Source organism: Centrocercus urophasianus, unplaced genomic scaffold (assembly GCF_019232065.1).
Source record: "Centrocercus urophasianus isolate 14NV4802_14NV808 unplaced genomic scaffold, USGS_Curo_1.0 seq_13, whole genome shotgun sequence".
Lineage (NCBI taxonomy): Eukaryota > Metazoa > Chordata > Aves > Galliformes > Phasianidae > Centrocercus > Centrocercus urophasianus.
The window spans coordinates 5,747,250-5,760,847 of record NW_024884475.1 but is presented as its reverse complement, the minus strand read 5'-3'; the positions used below and the strand labels follow the sequence as shown (position 1 = coordinate 5,760,847).

Genomic DNA, 13,598 nt, shown 5'->3' with positions numbered 1-13,598 from the left:
GGGGGGGGGGGGGGGCGAGCGGCCCGCGGGCTTTGTGCGTGCGGGGAGGCGGCGGCGCGGCGTGCGAACGGCCAGCGAGTGGGGCTGAAATCTGTTAGCGTTACCGTTACGGTTGGAGGCACCAAAATTAGAATGAACGCGTGGGGCGGGGGGCCGGAGCAGGAAGTTTGGAAGCGGCCGAAAGTGCGCGGTGCGGAGCGCGGCACGGCACGGCCCTCCGCCCCCCTCCCCGCCCCCCCATCAGCCCGTGCTGCTGCCGGCGCTCCGGGCGGTGCGCGGCCGCGGGGTGACGCGGCGCTGCGGGGCCACCCTGGGTTTCTCTTCTCGGAGGGGGAATCGGTTGCGTGTCTGCGCGCCGCGCACGACGTCGGGCTGTTTATAAACACCGCCGCTTTGGTGGCGAAGGCGGGCTGCGGTGCTTGTTTACCGCCCGCTCTGCTGCTTTGTTTCCTTCTTAAAACGCCGAACTCCAGGCGTTGAGTCGCGGCAGCCCGCGCCGCTTCACCTGTTGTAGCTGGAATGAAACAATCGAACGTTTTCATAACCGCTGTCCTTATCTGGAGCGGTGTTTGCTTTGGGGCTGCGGCGGAGCAGCTCGAGATAATCACTCCCCCGGCCTCGCTGGAAATAATGAGGCCTAATAAACTGCGCCCAACGTGTACTTTTTGCCCACGGAATTGAAACGGGCTCTGATATTTGTGGTGCGTGCGTGCGTTTTCTATGCGTCCGTTCCATCTCCAGGGCCTTACGAGGTGGGAATGGTCTCATTTTGCATTCTGGCCCCATGGCAAAGAGCCTGGTGCCTTATTAAAATACCTTCAATCTCCCCATTGTGTCCCTGCGGGGAGGGAATGAGAAAGCACAAAGAAAAATAAAATTTGTGTTGAAATAATTTCTGTTCTAAGTCAAAAGCTTATTCATCATCATTTTAGAATCTGTGTTCTTTGTAAATAAAAAGGGTTAAGAAGCCCGATATTGAGTAGACCGTGCTGGCAGGAAGATAATTGTCCAGTGCATCTCTTTGTTCTGTATTCTTATCTGTTTTATCTATTTTTAGCTGCGTGTTGTTGAAGCAAGCATGTGAAATAGCAACCCAAACTGCTAACTTCAGTCTGTTTCCTAATGCTGCTCTTTATTTACCCCCTGCCTTTCCCCCCCAGAGACATCTGGGTTTCAATATTTGAGTTCTGTAACGTCTGGTGGGTAGTAACCAATTTGGTCTGTTAGCACGTCGGCCACTGGGAGAGAGGTCTGGAAACAGAATGCTTGGTCCAGCTGCAGTTTGCTGCTGTATTTCAGAACCAAATGAAACAGGCAGCCCTCAGCCTGCCCCCCAGCTCTCTAGGCTGAGAATTTGGGATTTGTGATGTGAGGCATAAGCAGATAGAACGGGGAAATTGAGGAGTTGAGCTGTTGCCTTGTTTGGGTCATTGTTAATGCAGAATAATGCTGGGGAGGTGGACGGAGTTTGTGTTTGTTTGGTGGCATCAATTGGTGCAATGCGAGCGGTGCAGTTTCTGTCCTGATGTGAACAGCAGCCCCTCCCCTCCCAAAATACTGTAGGTTCAATATTTCTCCATCAGGCGGTGTGTTATCAAATGACTGAATTGGCAAATAGAGTAACAGCCCCAAGAATTGCTTTAGTCACGCTCAGCAGAGGAGTTCAGTCAATGGAAGCACTGTTGGGAAATGAAACCACTACAATCACCTTTGTGAATGTTTCAGTTCAGCGTTGTCAGACGTAGTCACGGAGGAGCTGGAGCATGCAGCCATTGAGCACACAAAGCACTGCTTGTACGGAGCTCGTCGTCGTAAATATTGCGGCTGTGTGATGCTTTATCATCGTGTGGAGCTCCTGATAGCGTGACAAAACAAATTACAAGTGTCCTTACCTTTGTCAGCTCGGTTAGCTCTTGACTCGTCCTTCTGTATCATAGAGATAAATGGCATCTGCTCTTTGTTAAAAATGTGCGGTGCTTCAATTTGCTTCAATTCCCTGTTCCTAAGAGTTGGAGTTTTATTGCAGTGTGGTCGCAGTGCTCAGCCAGAGGTGTGATCCCGGAGATGAGGGCTGGGCTGGATCCTGTGAAGCGTCATCGTATGGATACAGCGGGATGCTTGCCAGTGTTCTGAGGCATAAAGTCTGTCCCTCCTTAGCAATTAGAGGGCCTCTACTTCAGTGAGGTGTCTGTGCAGGGGAGTGCTTTTGGGGGACAAAACTGACATTTGCCTCAACAGACTAAGGATGAAAGAATTGCCTTGTTAGTGAGTAGATAGTTTGGGCAGCGATAAGTGTGTGCAAAGACACGGATTTAAATGTCTTGAGTAAAAACTCCTGAGAAGCAATGTGATCTTTAATTTGCTTATGTGTAATCCAGCTCTCATTCAAAGCCATGCAAATACTTTGGACTACAATTGCTCGTGGCCATGTTGTCTCTCAGCACCTACGATGAATTTGTAATAGCTGTTCCTTGAAATGTACCCAAACAGGGCAGCTGTATGTGTGGTAGGCCTGCCTTTAAGAGTCATATTTAGGTTTTTGCTTCCCAGTCCAGCTGGGAACATTGATGAGGTGATACTGTGCAGCATGTGTCAAGCTCTCAAATCGCAGTCTAGCAGCCTCAGCTGAGGCTCCCCAACCTTCTGGCCCCATAATTATTTATTTAGGGAGGGAGGGGAGGTGGAGTTACACATTCAATCCTTGCCCTAAAATTTAAGGTGAGGGTTAAAGTTGTACTACATGGCCCTTCAACCTCAGTTCCTCTGCCACACGCACTTCTTCACACCCAGTCAGCACAGGATTTACAGTTTTGGGAGGCAGGAGTTCCCAGCTGTACTTTTATGTCTTTCTTCCCAGCTGCCCTAACAGCAAAGGTGGTGATTCATTTCAGCTTTTGTGTGATCAAGAGAAGACAGCAAACACTCAATACTGCCAAATCTAAAACGTTTCCAGTTTCCAGTTGCCCAGCATCTGTCTGGGAGCATCCAGTCCTGGGAGGTGCTGGGATCCCCAGCCTGTGGTTGGGATCAGATCTCTCCCAGCATGCAGCGCTCCTCAGCCTGTCTTCCCCTGGGATCAGCCCGACCAGAGACTGTATCTGCTTCCTCCAGGAGTCTGAGGCAGTCCCAGGGCTCGTCTAATTTGTGCCTCTCGTAGCTGCTGCCTGCAGAAAAACCTCAAGTTAAAATTGAATTCCCTGTAGAAAGAAATCACATTGGTGTATATTTTGGATGATTGCTGCTCATCTCTGTATTTTTATCTTCTGTTCTTCCCTTTTTTCAGGGGCCTTTGGAGAGACTTCCTTGCAGTGCATCTGCCACTCTAGTCAGCCAGGAGGGATTTGCTCAGGAAAACACAAAAAGCAAGCATGGGGCTGCAGGCACTACTTACAAACTTGAGCGTTGGTTTTTTGTTTTTTTTTTTAGTAACAGCTTTTATTTCTGTCACATGTGAAAGCATTCTGTATTAAAACACGAGTTAATGTGATTATGTAATTTTGCTTTATGTTAGGTACTTTAAAGCATATCTTAGTAGTTCCTTTTACAGGTCAGTGGATGTCCCTTATGTGTGCCCAAAGAACTTTCAGCGACTTGTGTCACCACCAGCTGAGTTATGTAAGTCTGGAATGGAAGCTGTTCATGCTTCTGTCTGTGCCCAAATTCAGAGCTGTCCTCCTCTCCTTTCAGTCCCATCGGGGGAGCTCTGATCCCACCCACACCAAGGAAGGAAGCAGGAAAACATCTGTCGCTTGTGACCTGAGCCACAATTCAGATCCCTGTACACAGTCTGTGTTTTCTTACTACTGAATGTGCCCTGTGCTGCCTTCCTGAACAGTCCCAGTATTTGTTCATAAGCTGTGTCTTGTACTGTCGTACATGGCATATCCCACAGTATGGGCTGTGGGTGCACCTGGTGGGAACTCAGCCATTCATTCTCACGCTGCCTTGTGGAACATGGCAGGAGCAGAATTGTTCTGCTGTCCCTCAAGCACAGCTTTTGCCAGCTTCCGTGCTCGATTGGCATCTGACCTCCCAAAGTGAGAAATGTTGGTGGCTGGGAAATCACAGCCCAGTGCTCTGCATGTCTGGTCTTTTGCAAGAAAGATGCAGGGCCCCATCTCATCCACTTTGGGCAGTCAGAACCAACTGTAGGTAAAGGAGTAGTGTTTTAGGACAGATGAGTTCTGGGGGCAGTCAGAGAGCAGTTCCGCTTTCTATTCTGCTCATGTTGGAGCCTTAGCAGGCCGGGCTGACTGTTCCTGCTGCCACGTGAGGAGTTGTCCCTCTCTCCCTGTCCTCCAAAATGCCATCAGGAGCAATTAGCCTGTGACTACTGTTTGCTGCCAGCAACAGATCTAACCCTCCAAGGCTCCCCCAGATGCATTCCCTTGACCTGTATTCCTTTCTTACGCAGGAGAGCCTGTATGTGGCCAAGCAGGGGAATAGTGCTGTCCTGCATCACACCCAACCACTGTGTGAGGGAGTCAGAAGAAAGCCAGGCGAGAAGCAGCGCTGCAGGGTATTTCTGCCTTTTCTCCCTCTGCAGGCTGTTCCTACAGCTCCTGGCTTAGTCAGAAGCAGGCAGAAGGGAGCTGTATAGAGGTGCCTGCTCCTATTCCTGCTGGGCTGACTGCAGGAGGCTGCGGGGAGGGCTCACTGTCCTATCAGCTGTTAGTCATCCACACAGGCAGTGCCGCAGGGCTGACAGCTGGCTGGGGCTTTGCTGTTCTGCAGATCCCGCTACCTTTAGTCTACAACCACAGAGTTCCTATTGGCTTACGTGGGAATTTTACCCTAACCTGAATTTTTAGACTCAATTTTTAGCCCGCACTTAAAGCCAAACTGTCCAAAATTACCTCTGCCTCTTTGTGTATTTGCAGCTGGGCATCCTTAGTCCTGTAAAAAACTGCCTGGCTTAGCAGATACTGGTGTGAAGCTCTTCATCAAAATTCCTGAAGGTGTCACAGAATGGCCAGGGTTGAAAGGGACCTCAAGGATCATGAATCAGATCCCTGTCAGATTTCATCAGATGGCTGCAGCTAGTTTGTCTCTTGCTGAGTACGTAGCTTCAGTCTTTGCAGAGTCATGCAGGACTGAAGTGTTTAGCAGAGATAACCACAAGCCAGTCTCCAGACTCTTAAACTGGTATTTAAATATTTTTTCTCTTTAATGTGTTGTAGTAGATATGTTAAGCTGTTTATTTTCGACCGGATAATGAGCGTTTTCACATTTGTGGTCTACCAACCATCTTAATGTGTGTCTGCTGCTCCACTGAGTAGTATTAATGTGTATCAAGGCCTTGCTCATGTAGTTGATTTTCCCGTTCATGTAATCAGCATTACTGAGAAAAGCAATCCTCAGTAGTTGTGCTGTGTGTGTGAGTTCCCATGCTGGCTGCGACATCTTTCTCATAATGTGCTGTTATGGGGCAAGGAAGGTCCTGAAGGTGCTCTCCAAACCCACTGCAGCATGGTATGTTTGATTTTTACATCCTTACTGTATTCTCCTCTGCTAGTGGAGATCCTTTTTAAAATACCTTGTGCCAACCCTTCAGCCATTCATTTCTGCTACAGGATTTTGGTGTGGAAAGTAATTTTAGTTTGTTTGCATTTGATTTTGGGGTGCTTTAAGATGAAAAAATGCAGTACCCATTTCCAGTACCTCAATACACTTGATTATTTGCATCTACAGGACTTGCTGCCTTCACCCTCAGTCAACATTTGTAGCTGGTACTGTGGTCACTTCATTCATTGGATGTGCCGAACCTTTGTGGGTTTTTGTTTTCCAGCTGATGAGATTGCTGACACCTGTTACAATTGTGTTGGATTTGCAGCTACTTCTCTGAGGAACCTTTTCTCCTTACCCTACAACTAAAGCAGCTTCCAGCATCTGCCCTACGTGAGGCTGCTGGTCAGCAGTGCGGCTGCCAAAGCTCCACTCCTCTGATCTCTGCAGTCAGCACAAATAGACATCAGATTGTCGTGGCTTTTTTTTTTTTTTTTTTTAGGAAAAAAAAAGCTTATTTTTTTAGATGTTGCTTTATCTGCACAGAGCTGGATGTGTTTAGCCACGCCAGTCGAGATAAAAAGAATGTCTTGCATTTTTTTAAAGGCTTGTGGGAGGAGGCTCACAATAGAGGCTCCATTGTGCTGTTAGTACTGCGAGTACAGGAAATCACAAATTAGCTATGATGAGGGTATTGCAGGGGAGTTTGAAGTTTACTTAATTCCCATAGTGTTGTGTGGTTTTGAAAGGGTTTCACAATGCATTGCCTTTCAGGTTCAGTTGTGTATGGTGTTTATATTTGGCAGCCCTCTGTTCAGGGCTTTCTCTTACCACGTTAAAAGGCTTCATGTTTTGAGTCCTTGAGTCCAGCTGACTTTCCTTCTTACTGTAAATACAGAGGCAGACGAATGTGCTTGGTATTTATCTCATGACCACCCTGCAGCCATCTAAAATTCAAATCTGGTATTATGCATTCAGCAGTGAGAGCAAGCAATAAAAAGGGATTTTAAGTAGGAATTTGGAGAACATTATGTTGCAGGCACAACTTCTCTTTTCCTCACAGATTTTGATTTCTGATTCTGCAGGATGTTGAGTCATTCCCCTTCCAATTGAGATTGAAGGGACCTGAAGTGAGTTGACAAATCCACGGGCTCCTAGCTGTAATCTGTGTGCTAAGCCAGTGCTACTTAGCATAACCCTGGTGCTAGAATTCTGTCCAGGAGTTGCTTTGGCTCAGTACCCGCAATTGAGGAACAAGTTCTGTCTGTTAGATGGGAGAATTACGATTATGAGAACTCTATGAAGTCGCGAATCTCACTTTCCTAGACCGTGACTAAAGTGTATTACATTAAGGTGGTATTCTAGAACCTAAAGTACGTGAGTTCTGCTATTCTGTTTTGCCTTTCTTTCTATAATTTTGCTTCTGTCTTCACTTGGGACTCGCTCTTAAGCTTGTTGGGTTTTTTATTTTTATTTTTTTTCCTGAGCTTTGCAGCTTCATAAAAAAGATACTCTGACAAAATCAATGCTTATGTTCTAAAAGGCAAATATTTTCTTATGCTTACAGAAGTCAAAGAAAAAAATCAAGAAATAGGAAATGAAGTTTACTTTTGGCTCTCTGAAGGACTCTATTGTGTAGAAATGGTGCAGTTTTCAAATTGTGGCCTGTGCAGTTCTAGCAGCTGTTGAAATGAGGGTGGGTTGTTTGTTTGTGCAGGTTAAAAAAAGAAAAGGACCTCGAGAATCATGTAGCTCTCAGACTATCAAAGAGAATTAGTGAAGATTAGTTTTCATTTTAGAAGACTAATTCAAAATGAGCATTAAATGGATTATTTTTATAAATAGTAAATAGGCTCCTCTGTCATACCTTAGATTTCTTTGATCACAGAAATGCATAGTGAAAGCAGCAGTCTGTGAACACACTTTGTGATACCTGGGAAACTGCTCCCATTTAATGAAGTACAATTTTCAGTCAGGTTTGTTAAGCTGGCACATTGCTGTTTGAACTCTTGTTTAAGTGTAAACTGCTTCTTTCAAATTTGCATTAAGGGATTTAGGAATTGGAGAAACTGAACCAGAATGTTATACTCTGCAATTGCTATATATTGAGCATCTGTGTTGTCATGTATGCATGTGTTCTAATGGGATGTTCTGTGTAGGATTTGCACCTCTGTGTGAGGAACTTGAAGCTCCTATTTATGAGTGTTGGATAGAGAAAGGCAAGGGAGAATGGTCTTAAACTGAGACAGGGAGGTTTAGGTCAGATATTAGGAGGAAGTTTTTTACACAGAGGCTGGTAACGCACTGGAACAGGTTGCCCAAGGAGGCTGTGGATGCCCCATCCCTGGAGGCATCCAAGGCCAGGCTGGATGTGGCTCTGGGCAGCCTGGTCTGCTGGTTGGTGACCCTGCACATAGCAGGGGGTTGGAACTGGATGATCTTTGTGGTCCTTTTCAACCCAGGCCATTCTGTGATTCTGTTTATTAGGAAGTTAATGACTAACATGAGAACTGAAATCACCTTTTAAAGCCTTTCTCTTTCTTTTTTTTTCTTCCTCTTTTGGTTATAGAAATCTTAGGTGAGTACTGAAGTAAGAAAACATGGACTTGCTGACTTCCAGGGGAAGCTGGGTCAAATTAGTGCTTGGAGAATTGTAAGAAGGTATAATACAGTGGAAGTATAAAACAGTGCTTAGCACATTGGGCAAGAACAGCAGAATGACTTGCTTGGTCCTGGTGCTCTTCTTGCATTTCTGTGCTTTGTCTTCTTGTGAAAGCAACACATTCCAGTAGGATTCTCTTAGTAATAGTGCTCTGAACTGGTGCTTTGTAGGTGTTGTTGTTTTAGCACAAGTAAATGGTCTGGGAGGCAGCATCTTTTCAGTTGAGGACTGAATTAAAGTAAATGCACTGAGGAATGTACAGCCCAGAGCTTGACTGGGCTCAGCTGTCCAAAATATTCTGCTGTGATTGAAGGGCGTGCTTTTTGTCAAATAAAAAATGTTCTTTCCACTAGTAAAGCTCTTCTTCTTGTGTATTTGAATTGGGAAGTTTTGGTTCATCAGTTAACTTGACAGAAAGAGAAAACCAAAGTACTGGTGGGTGCTGCAGCTCCACACGCTGTGCTGAGCGCTGCTGTGTGCCAGTATCACTGAGATACAGAGGTTTGGAGTGCAGGCACGGCTGTGAGCTATTTGTGCTTAACAGCTGATCTTTGGAAGAGAAGTGCTATGGAATAATTCCTATCGGTTTGAGTTTGCACATTGTGTGACTATTAAAAACTTCAAGACGACTGTTAAGTAAAGACAGCTCCTTGAAGTGCCAGATGGAAAAGAGCAAGAGAAACGCCTGCTGTTTAACACAGAGGGGATTTTTGCAAGTTGTCTTTTGGGGTCTTCCCCAGTCTGCGCAGTTGCTGTGCTGCAGTTTCTGTGCTGGGGCCTGTTCAGACATTATGTATGTAAGTGAGATGAATTTCCTCTCATTAATTGTGTGGCAGAATACTGGCTTCAAACAGCATCTTCATCACGTGGTGACAGCTTTGCACCACCACACTGCACCACGTTGCTGCAATCACCACAGCTCCTTCTTAATTCCTACCTGTTGTGTCCAGTAAGAGCTCTTACAGACAGGACAAACATTTCTGCTGTTCTGGAAATGTGCTGGCTTTTTGAAACACTGTCGTGGCTGGTGAAACACAATACTGGCTGCTTGGTTTGGACCGGAGACTCCTTGATTCTTTCACAGGGCAGTCGGCTATGTTGTTACATACATTTTCTATGGATCTCGTTCAATGCCTGTGTTTATACATAGCTTGGAATAATTGGAAAATGTGAAAAATGCAGAGTATTCTTCAGTTGGCTAAAATTTGAAAAGGGCGTTTTTTCCTGCCGGCATCTGGAAGTCAGCCAGGTGAAAGTTAACATTCCCACAATACCTTTGCTGTGGGATAATGGGCAAGTTGAGGGCAGCATTCTTCCGTTCCTTTGGATAAACACACTGCTGTCCAAGGCTGGGCGGCAGCTATTGCTGAACGTGGAAGCGTTGCTGTTTGCTCTCACAGTCGTTGCTTTGTTGATGGTTTTGCCACCCCTGCTCCTTCTGAAGCACGGCAGCAGGGAACTGGTGTGCAGTTGTCTGCTCTGAGCACATCGTCATCATTTCTTTTACTCTTGATTCTCCAAGAATGCAGCGTGTGCTGCCTCAAAACAGTAGTTTTCTGCATGTGGAGCCATGCGTTCCAGTGACCTTTCTAGCCAGGTGAATGTTCATTCTTGAGCTTTAGTAGCATAGTCAGAAACTTAAGAGAATTTCAGAGATGCTTTTTGTTTAGTCTGTGGTTTCTTGGGCTGTTGTATGAATGTTGTTCTTACTGCAAATCATCTTAGTGACTTAGGAGCTTTTCGGGCTGGTGCTTTCCTACCACAGTGTCTTTTCACCTTTAGTGGTGATATCTTTATGGGAGGACATGTGGCTTTTCATTACTGATGCTTAGTCAAAAGTGTGGCAAGCAGCTTTCACTTCTAAAAATTCCATTTTTGCTGAGATCTGAATTGGCAAAAGAAGGTCACTGGGGAAACGATCTTTCATGCTGTATGGATGGGTTCAGACACAGCCGTGTAATTATTCACCTTCGCTCCTTGATGTTGCTGAGGTCCTCACATGCACTGTAGCTAGTAAATGAACCTAGATTTCAGTGTATGCAAACTGCATTTTTCCAAGCAGTGTGTAGGCCTGCTGTCAAGTAATCTGTACATTCACATCAGGATGAAGTCAGTAGGATCAGCGTAGGCGCCTGTAATGTTCCATTCTCACGCAAAGTGCAGCAAAACAGTAAAATGCAAATGCTCTGAAATGTGCTGCTGGTGGGATTTCCAGTTCTGTGACTGTAATTTTTCGTCAGTTCTAAACCTGTAATACCTTTTAACGTGTTTTCAGGAACTATATGGGATGAAAAGCACTGTTGCTTACTTGATTAAAATGAAGACATATTAAGAAACAAATCTGCTGTGCCATTTTCAGTTTGTGTTCACTTAGAGCATGGGTTTTATGGACCTTTCAGTTGGAGGTTATTTATTTATCTGCACTGTGAAGATCAACTGCTTGAACTGCTGGTTTTATTGGCTATAAGCGTCAGTATCTTGGGACGGGCTATATTTAGACATGTAGCATTCTTTTCTATTTCACATTTCTCAGCCTCCTTGTGTAAAATAAGTCTGCTTATTCCACATCTATACATGCGTATGCATGCGTGCGTGGAGTATATATACCTTAATTTCCTGTGTGAACATCAAACTTATTTTTGCTGTAGCACAGAAAGCAGTAGCATCCTTTTTATCAATTGTGAAGCCTTATGTATTCATATACATAAGAACTTCTAATTACATCAGGTGTGTGTGCATCGTTCTGCAAGCTGCTTGTGTGCACATGGGTGTGTATTTGTTCCCAACGTCCTGATTTAGCAAGGAACGCAGCAAACTGCCTCGCACTGCAAGCAGCTCTGCTACCTGATTGCAGAACCCCAGTGTGACTCGGTATGAATAGGGAACAAAAAGCAAGACCTTCGATGAAGACAGAAAATAAAATCCTAATGAAAGATGTGCACTGAATAGCAACTTGGCTTTCATGTCTACCAACTGTGAAACCTCTGTAAGAATTGCTGCTATTGTGCGAGTGTTCCCTCCTTCCTAATAGAGGTGTTCTGTATCCTGTTTTTCTTGCTGACTTGAGAATGACAGCTTTTACAAGTATTGTAATGATGAAGTGCCATTAGCTGTATACCATTCATGTCTTAAATTGCATCCTTTGTTGTGTTCCTTGCTATTCTTGTAAAATAGTTGGGTATGGTCAGAATCTTGATTTCTAGCACTTCTGCTTTCTTTTTTTTTTCTTTTAATTTTCTTGTTTGGTAGGTTATTCATTTTTTTCTTGAATTATGTGTATTTCTGTGATCAGTTGGCATGGAAACATGGCTGCTTTATAGACCAGTTGCCTTTAGCATTAATTTGCAGGTACTTGTTTTTCGATGTGAGAATGGAAGCCATTTATGTTCTTCATCGTTCCCCATCATTAATACTTACGTGCTTTCTGACGCAACATGAATGATCATTCTTTCTATCTTAGGTGGTTAAAATAAAGTGGTTTTGAAAATGGATGGATGATTTCTTGGTGGGATGTACCACGTTTTGCATGGAAGAAAGTCAGAGGCTTGCTTTGAGTAGCGAAGGAAGAGTACTTCCACCATTACTCTGTGACTTTGACTAACAGGTTTCTGAAATACCTCTGTATGGGCAAAAGGCAACTTGCAGCCTGGCCACGATGGCTGCAGCGTTGCTCTTGGTGCTGTGATGTACGCTTCATCGGGGGCTGCAGCTGGGAGAGAAACAAGTCTCACCATTGTGTCTCCATAATGAAGAATAGCTGGACTGTCAGTGCGTGTTCACGTCTCTAGAAATGTGAAACTGTTGGAGTACGGGCTATTTTAAGTGTAGGTAACTAAATAACTAATTGAAGATGTATTATAAGCAGGTGCAGATTGTTTGCTCTCAATGTAGTTGCTTTCAAGTTCCTTAGGATCGAATCTCATTTTAATTTCTAATAGTTCAGAGCGTTGTTTGGAGAGCTTTATACAGATTGGATACGAGGAATAGAAATAAGATTGGAATTAATTTACTTTGGCTTATACTTTTCCATCCTGTTCCAGGCTTCAAATGCTTCATTTCGGGATCTGTTTCACAGTGCTTGTTCCATGAGTGCTATTTCATGATCTTACACAGCAGCTGGATGGCCCATTTCTTTTTCTTAATTTCTCCACATTTTTAAAAATAAGCAATCAGAAAGCAGAACACTGTAGGTGTAAACCCCACGTTTTAGTATTTAATGCTCAATTTAAATAGCTCGATTGAAAAATCAATGGTTTGGTTCATACCAAACTCCTCTGTTGGAGCTCTTGTGAGCTCTCATGTTATTTGTGAGCGGTTTTCTTGGAGGTGAGGGGTTTAGGAGCAGAGATGAGGGCTTCTTGTCGTGCTTTTGGCAGCTTGCAGATCAGATTCTCGCTGCCCGCAGCACAGCTGTGAAAGAAGGTTGGGCTGTGCTGCTTCCTGTGTGACAGCAGCTCCTCATCCACAGTGTAACCATTTCTCCCCACTTTCCCACCCTCTCCATTCTCTCATAACAAATAGATCTGTTAAGAGTGAGAAACAAACGTCTCACCCTTTTGCCATCTTTTCCCATCTCGATGTACTTGTCAAAGTAACTGGAGATGAGATCTTTTTTTCCCTTGCCTGTTGTAAACTACTTTTTCTTTTTTTTTTTTTCCCCCCCGATCATTTCTCGAAGAGCCTGATGCTGATCATGGAAAAGTAGCAGCCAGAACCATGGGGAGGGAAGAAGGGGTGGAGAGCTGCAGATTGGCTTAATCCTCATATAGAATTGTGACATCTCTTGATTAGACTGAGCTCCTCTTCCATTTTCTCTCTGCAGCCCAGTGTTTCATTCATTCATAACTTCTTGCTGTGTTTTTGTTTGTCAGGATTGCTTGTTTATTTGTTCTCAATTTTCACCCTGCAGTGCACCCAGCTCAGCAGTTCAGTCTGGTGAGGAACGTAAGTTTGCACAGCTGATGCCCATTGTGTGGCTTGGGGTTGGGTGCCCCCAGGTCTCAGGACAGAGCTGGCTTCACTGCATTTGCTGCCACTTGATCCCAGCTCTGTGCAGTGCTGGGAAGAGAAGTGTCTGTCTGTGTTCTGTTCATTTATTTACAGGTTGGACGCTGGTCTCATCAAAATCAAGGGTACTCCCATAGTGGGTTCTCACCAGACCTCCCAGAGGGAAACACTGCTGCTGGTGTTGTCCCTTAAGTATTTTTGTCTTAAGGTGTTACCCAGTGCTCTATTCAACATGTGTTAAGGAACAAATCATCCAGCTTAATTTGATTATTTTATTTAAGCCTTTTGGAAAGTACCTATAAAACAAGTGTGAAGGAACATGTATCAAAACACAGGTGTTAAATTGTAACCAGAAAAAGGGTTGTGTTCTTAAAGGGAAAAACCAGTGGGCTTATATTAGCTGTGCTGTGTTTCCATTCATTGT

At 44.7% G+C, this 13,598-nt stretch overlaps 1 protein-coding gene across 3 annotated transcripts in view; it reads left to right on the top strand.

Moving 5' to 3' along the window:
• Positions 1-13,598, top strand: part of CTBP1 (C-terminal binding protein 1) — a 166,282-nt gene that overhangs the window by 104,367 nt on the left and 48,317 nt on the right. The window lies entirely within an intron of this gene.